General features: G+C 44.1%; 1 protein-coding gene across 4 annotated transcripts in view; it reads left to right on the top strand.

Moving 5' to 3' along the window:
• Positions 1-3,479: 3,479 nt before the first annotated feature.
• FAM135B (family with sequence similarity 135 member B) overlaps positions 3,480-6,000 on the top strand; it is a 174,570-nt gene continuing 172,049 nt past the window's right edge. For 3 of the 4 annotated variants that reach the window (XM_083144892.1, XM_083144894.1, XM_083144890.1), the window contains exon 1: positions 3,480-4,193. The gene's annotated coding sequence lies outside the window, so the exon portion shown is untranslated. The remainder of the gene's footprint in view (positions 4,194-6,000) is intronic. The other variant, XM_083144891.1, reaches the window with a different exon arrangement.

The raw sequence follows: 6,000 nt of genomic DNA, 5'->3' as shown, positions 1-6,000 counted from the left end.
ACGTCGGCGTGGAGTTGAGAATATATAGTGTGGCGAGCGCAGCGAGCCCAAAGCGTGGCGAGCGTAGCGAGCCCCGCGAGGGGACGCGTATAACTTCACAGGTATACGCGTCCCCTCGCGGGGCTCGCCACGCTTCAGGCTCGGTGGCTCGCCACACTATATATTCTCAACTCCACGCCGACGTGGATAGTAGGGGAATGAAAAGGTCGGAGGACGCGCACCCCCGCCCCTCGCGGGCTCGCCACGAGTAATTTTGTTTCTGTGCACGGTAAATACTGACTGCTTTGTTTTTACACTGCAATATAGATATCAGTTTGAAGTAAAACCCCACCCAAATATAATTCTCTTTGCAGAAGTTACATCTGCCCCACCTGCAGTGCACATGGTTTTGTCCATCTAAGAAAGATTTTGTCAGAAAGAGTGAACTAGAATAAGGCCCTGAGTGTTTAATTTTCTGTCAGAAGCCGATTCACCTACCAGTCTCATTACAGAGCGCATAAGTATTAAGAGAAAACACAAACTACACAGAGATAATGCATTGGTCAGGAGAACAGCTCATTGCGGGCAGCACGGATGGTGTAATGGTTAGCATTACTGCCTCACAGCACTGAGGTCATGGGTTCTATCCCCACCATGTGTTATATATACGGGGCAGTATCATCTTTCATCAAGTTTCATCTTTGCTCCTTTGGTCATGGCTAGCCATGGCTAGTCATGACTGTTCTATTGTTCTCAGCTGCAATACAATACGTATTGCAGCTAAGAACAATAGAATAGCCATGGCTAGCCATGGCAAAAGGAGCAAAGATGAAACTTGCTCCTACTGTATATACGGGGCAGTACGGATGGTGTAATGGTTACATTACTGCCTCACAGCACTGAGATCATGGGTTCTATCCCCACCATGTGTTATATATACACGGGGAAGTATGGATGGTGTAATGGTTACATTACTGCTTCACAGCACTGAGATCATGGGTTCTATCCCCACAATGTGTTATATATACGGGGCAGTACGGATGGTGTAATGGTTACATTACTGCCTCACAGCACTGAGGTGATGGGTTCTATCCCCACCATGTGTTATATATACGGGGCAGTACGGATGGTGTAATGGTTAGCATTACTGCCTCACAGCGCTGAGGTCATGGGTTCTATCCCCACCATGTGTTATATATACGGGGCAGTACGGATGGTGTAATGGTTACATTACTGCCTCACAGCACTGAGGTCATGGGTTCTATCCCCACCATGTGTTATATATACGGGGCAGTACGGACGGTGTAGTGGTTACATTACTACCTCACAGCACTGAGGTGATGGGTTCTATCCCCACCATGTGTTATATATACGGGGCAGTACGGATGGTGTAATGGTTAGCATTACTGCCTCACAGTGCTGAGGTCATGGGTTCTATCCCCACCATGTGTTATATATACAGGGCAGCACGGATGGTGTAATGGTTAGCATTACTGTCTCACAGCACTGAGGTCATGGGTTCGATTCCCACCATGGCCATAACTGTGCAGAGTTTGTATATTCTCCCCGTACTTGTGTGGGTTTCCTCTGGGTACTCCGGTTTCCTCCCACAATCCAAAAATATACTGGTAAGTTAATTGACTCCCAACAAATTAACCCTAGAAGGTCTGTGTACGCGTGTACATGTGGTAGGGAATATAGATTGTAAGCTCCACCTGGGCAGGGACTGATGTGAATGTTCAACTATTCTCTGTACAGCTCTGCGGAATATGTGTGCGCTATATAAATAACTGGTAATAGATAAATTACCACTGGCACAACCACTGGGCTGTGCCAGTACTGACGGCCAGCACTACACCGACCATGCTCACTAAGAATTACTGAGTCCTGCTTTATAAATGGACCATATGAAATCTAAATATATTTTGTCTGGTGCCTGTAACTTTCATTTTTTTTTACCATTCTTAGGCCTTCATTCTGGTTCACTTGCAAAGGCAAATTCCTTCTCAAATGGACAAAACCATATGCACTGCTGGGGGGGGGGGGGCAGATGTAACTTGTGCAGAGAGAAGTAGATTTGGGTGGGGGTTTGTACTTCAAAGTGAGATCTATATTGCAGTGTAAAAATAAAGCAGCCACCCAAATCTAATTCTCTCTGCACATGTTACATCTGCCCCATCTGCAGTGCACATAGTTTTGTCCATTTGAAAAGGAATTTGCCTTTGCAAGTGAACCAGAGTAGGGGCCTTAATTTCCTTCTGATGACCAACACAAAGAAAGGTATGTTAAGGTATGTACTCACGCTTCAATTTGCTTTAGATCCGAAGTCCGATTTGATTTTCCATTAGATTTGGCATTAGATCTGTACTTTTGCATTAGATATCGATTTCAATTTCGAATTCGATTTACATTCATGGTACATTGTACACATTCGATTTACTGGATCAAATTCGATATTTCCTTGCCTGCACAGTCTATTTTTCTTTTCAATATACAGAAAACGGGAGCGTGTATCGAATCGAACGCAGATCGCAAGCATCTTATAAACCATTAGATTTCCATTTGATTTTGCTTCTATAAGCAAAATCGAAGCGTGTGTACACCCCCCTTTTTTATTTAATTTTTTTGCATTTTTTCGGTGTCATTTTATACAGTATGTGTCACCACATGTGACATCACTTAGTGAACCACGTCCCATTCTCATGGATCCGATATGATTTCCCGGCGGTCGGGATCCCGGCGGTCGGAATCCCGACACTGGAATCCCGACCGCCGAAATCCCGACAAGGGGGGGACATGGATCGCCCCCCCTTGCGGGCTCGCCACGCAGCGGGCCCGGTGCCTCGCTACGCTCGGCACGCTATTTTATTCTCCCTCTATGGGTGTCGTGGACACCCACGGAGGGAGAAAGTTTCGGGATTTCGGCGGTCGGGATTCCAGTGTCGGGATTCCGACCGCCGGGATCCCGACCGCCGGGAAATTAACCGCATCCCATTCTCATTCGTGGTGGACGTGGATGGTAAAGTGTGGTGGCTTGTATAACTTAACATTATTTAAAAACCGCTGAGAGTTCCACTGGTAATGCAGGCAGGTTGATATCCGCGTGGGGCGGTCGGTTGACATCACATGACATAGGCCCTTTGTACCTGTCAACCATCCGGATAGCTTTTATGCAGAGAATGCAAATGAGATGTTAATAAGTGCAACTTTATAATACATGCTGACATGGCAATGTAAAGGTTAACGTTTTTCCCTGAAATAGTGTATATATATATATATATATATAATCAATCATAAAATGATAGGCTAATTGCAATATTTGTGGAACTGCTCCATATGGACTGAGTCCCTCCTACAATGTCTCTCTCTCTCTCTTCCTTGTTTTCTATTATCCCTGTGACTAATCAAACAGACCCTGACAACAATAGATTATCTCTTCTCCTGCTTGGGAGCCCGGTGCTGGGGAAAGGCTCAGTACAGAACGCTGGCCAAGAACCAGTCCAGTGACGTCAGCAGCTCCCATTAATTACACAGAGAGCAAACACAATGCTAGATATTACCGCACACTGACCTACACTACAGCCCTGCTCCAGTCACACAGTACAGCCACATCTGGGTGCAATGCAGGCTGCTCCCTCCCTCTGCTGCCTGGGAATGGAAGGGTTAATAGTGTTGGCCGGCGATGAGCGACAATCCCCCCTGCAGATTGTGTAATGAGGGTGCTGTGCAGACACTCCAGCCTTGTAGCATGCAATTTTCCACAGGGCTTATTGCCAGAGTGCGGGACTCAGAAGGGGGCTCTGTGGCACAGTGCGGGGCTCCCTAATAGCCCAGCCTGGTGGTCTCAACACAGTGCAGATGTATTGCCAGCTCTGCATGGCTAGGTCCGACCAAGCAGCTGTTGCACAGATCTCCGAGTTCAATATCCATAGCAACAGAGGAATCAGCCTCATCCTTCCTCATCTCTCTCTCTCCCTCCTGGAGCAGCAACACAGGCAGCATCACTAACAGTGGAGCAGCATCCTGTCCTATGGTCCCAGGCTGCTGTGTGAGGTGCTAAGCTGCTGTCCAAGGTGCTAGGCTCCTGTCCAAGGTGATAGGCTGCTGTCCAAGGTGATAGGCTGCTGTCGAACAGTGTTTGCTGCTGTCCAAGGCGCCAGCTGCTGTCCAAGGTGCTGGAACTTCATAGAGAGGCACTGCACCAGTAGGGCCAGGTAAGACCACCACAAACTAATCTCTTATTTCCTCACCTCACACTGCCTGTGTCATCCCAGTCTCTGCGATCATATACCGTAACCTTTATATTGTACACATTTATAACCTTGTGACAGTCTTAAGTTGCTGATTTTTGCAAGCATTGCCCTTTCTTGCATAATTTGATATCCATATTTTATTGAGATTTTTTTTTTTATATTTGATCTTTTTTGTTGCAGTAATAAATGCATGACTATGGCAGCATATGGTAGTCTGTTTGGCATAATAACACCTAATGTGCAACCGTTAGTAACCTTATAATCCCCCAGGTAAAAAGTGACTTGTGCTATTTGCTGGTCAATTGGTTGGCTGTTTGTCTATTTGGCAACTGTTAATGTTATTGTTATATTGTGTGTGGGTGGTATTTTAGGTGCCTTTTATTTATTTTAGTTGTTTTTGTCATGGCAAATATTCCGATATAGACGCATAATTGTATTGTATTGTTGTATATGTAGGCTAAATACATTTAAAGCTGAGATTAAAATATCATTAAGATGTAAATATATAACAATTGATATATATATATATATATGTGTAGGTGTATGTATGTATGTATGTATGTACAGTATGTATGTGTGTGTAAATATATATATATATATATATATATATATACACATACACTCACATAAATTATTACTCTAGATTTGCATATATTTAACATATATCTTATATTTGTAATGTTGATACATCTATGACTTTAGTGACATGTATTGTTGAATACATTCATAAGTAATTCCAGCAAATTACGTAGCCATGGCATTCATTAATGTAACGAATAACCATCCTTGTGTTTCATTAATAAAGGTTGTTGTAGTCGCTTACCTACAGGACATTTATTTCACAATACACAGTACGGTACTTGTTCTGTCCTTAGCTCCGGTAGGAGACCCATGTACATTGGCCTGAGAATGACGCAGGGTACATACCGGTGCTGTAAACATATTCTCTAGCTGTTTATTTAATCGTCTGATGTTTTATTACAGCATCCCACTTAACCGATTAAAACCTGTAATGACTTCAAGTCTGTTTTATGCTCGGTAATAATTTGCTTGATCCAATTTGCCATATAGCCAAGCAACCATAAACGTGCCGCTTAGCAGCGCTGGTGGGCACAGTGTAGGTGTTGATGCCAGCTGGGTATACTGTACGTCCTGTGCTACAGTCTCAATAATCGCGGGCTGACTAGCATGTGTATTTTTAGTCAGGCTCAGAAGGATTCATTGTATAATGAAGGCATTTGGTAGATGGAGATCTGCAGTTAGAGGAGAGCAGTGCAGCAGTCTCCTGGAACATATGAAATAATAATTTGGGTTATTAATCTAATTGACAGTACTTCCCTTGGATTAATGGAGTTGGTGGAACTCGAGGGTGTGTGGGTGGTAAACAGCAGAGGAACGCTGTACTAGTCTGTGACTAAACTATACCAGTCTATGTATCGTTTAGTTCAGGTGATGGATAAATAGATATAACTAACTCAAGGTCCCAAGAAGTGGAACCAAGAACCCCCCAAAGGCACAGTACAACTTCCCCTCTGTATGGCTAGCACAGTTCTCAGCTAAACGTTTTCTCTAGCTGCAGAGGACAACAGGGCCTTACACGTCTTGGCGGGTGGCATTAGTAGTAATCAGTCTGGATCCCTACCATTACATTTATTCCATTCATCTGTCAGTGTGACCAATGACCCAAATCTCAAATCCACCTGAACAAATTAAATCACAATTTCATTAAGTAACCTCATTTGACAATTGCACACACAAACAGGTACAG

This window comes from Crinia signifera, chromosome 5 (genome assembly GCF_055691185.1).
Source record: "Crinia signifera chromosome 5, ASM5569118v1, whole genome shotgun sequence".
NCBI lineage: Eukaryota > Metazoa > Chordata > Amphibia > Anura > Myobatrachidae > Crinia > Crinia signifera.
Note: the sequence above shows the minus strand (reverse complement) of the source record. Positions and strands in the feature narration are given on the sequence as shown.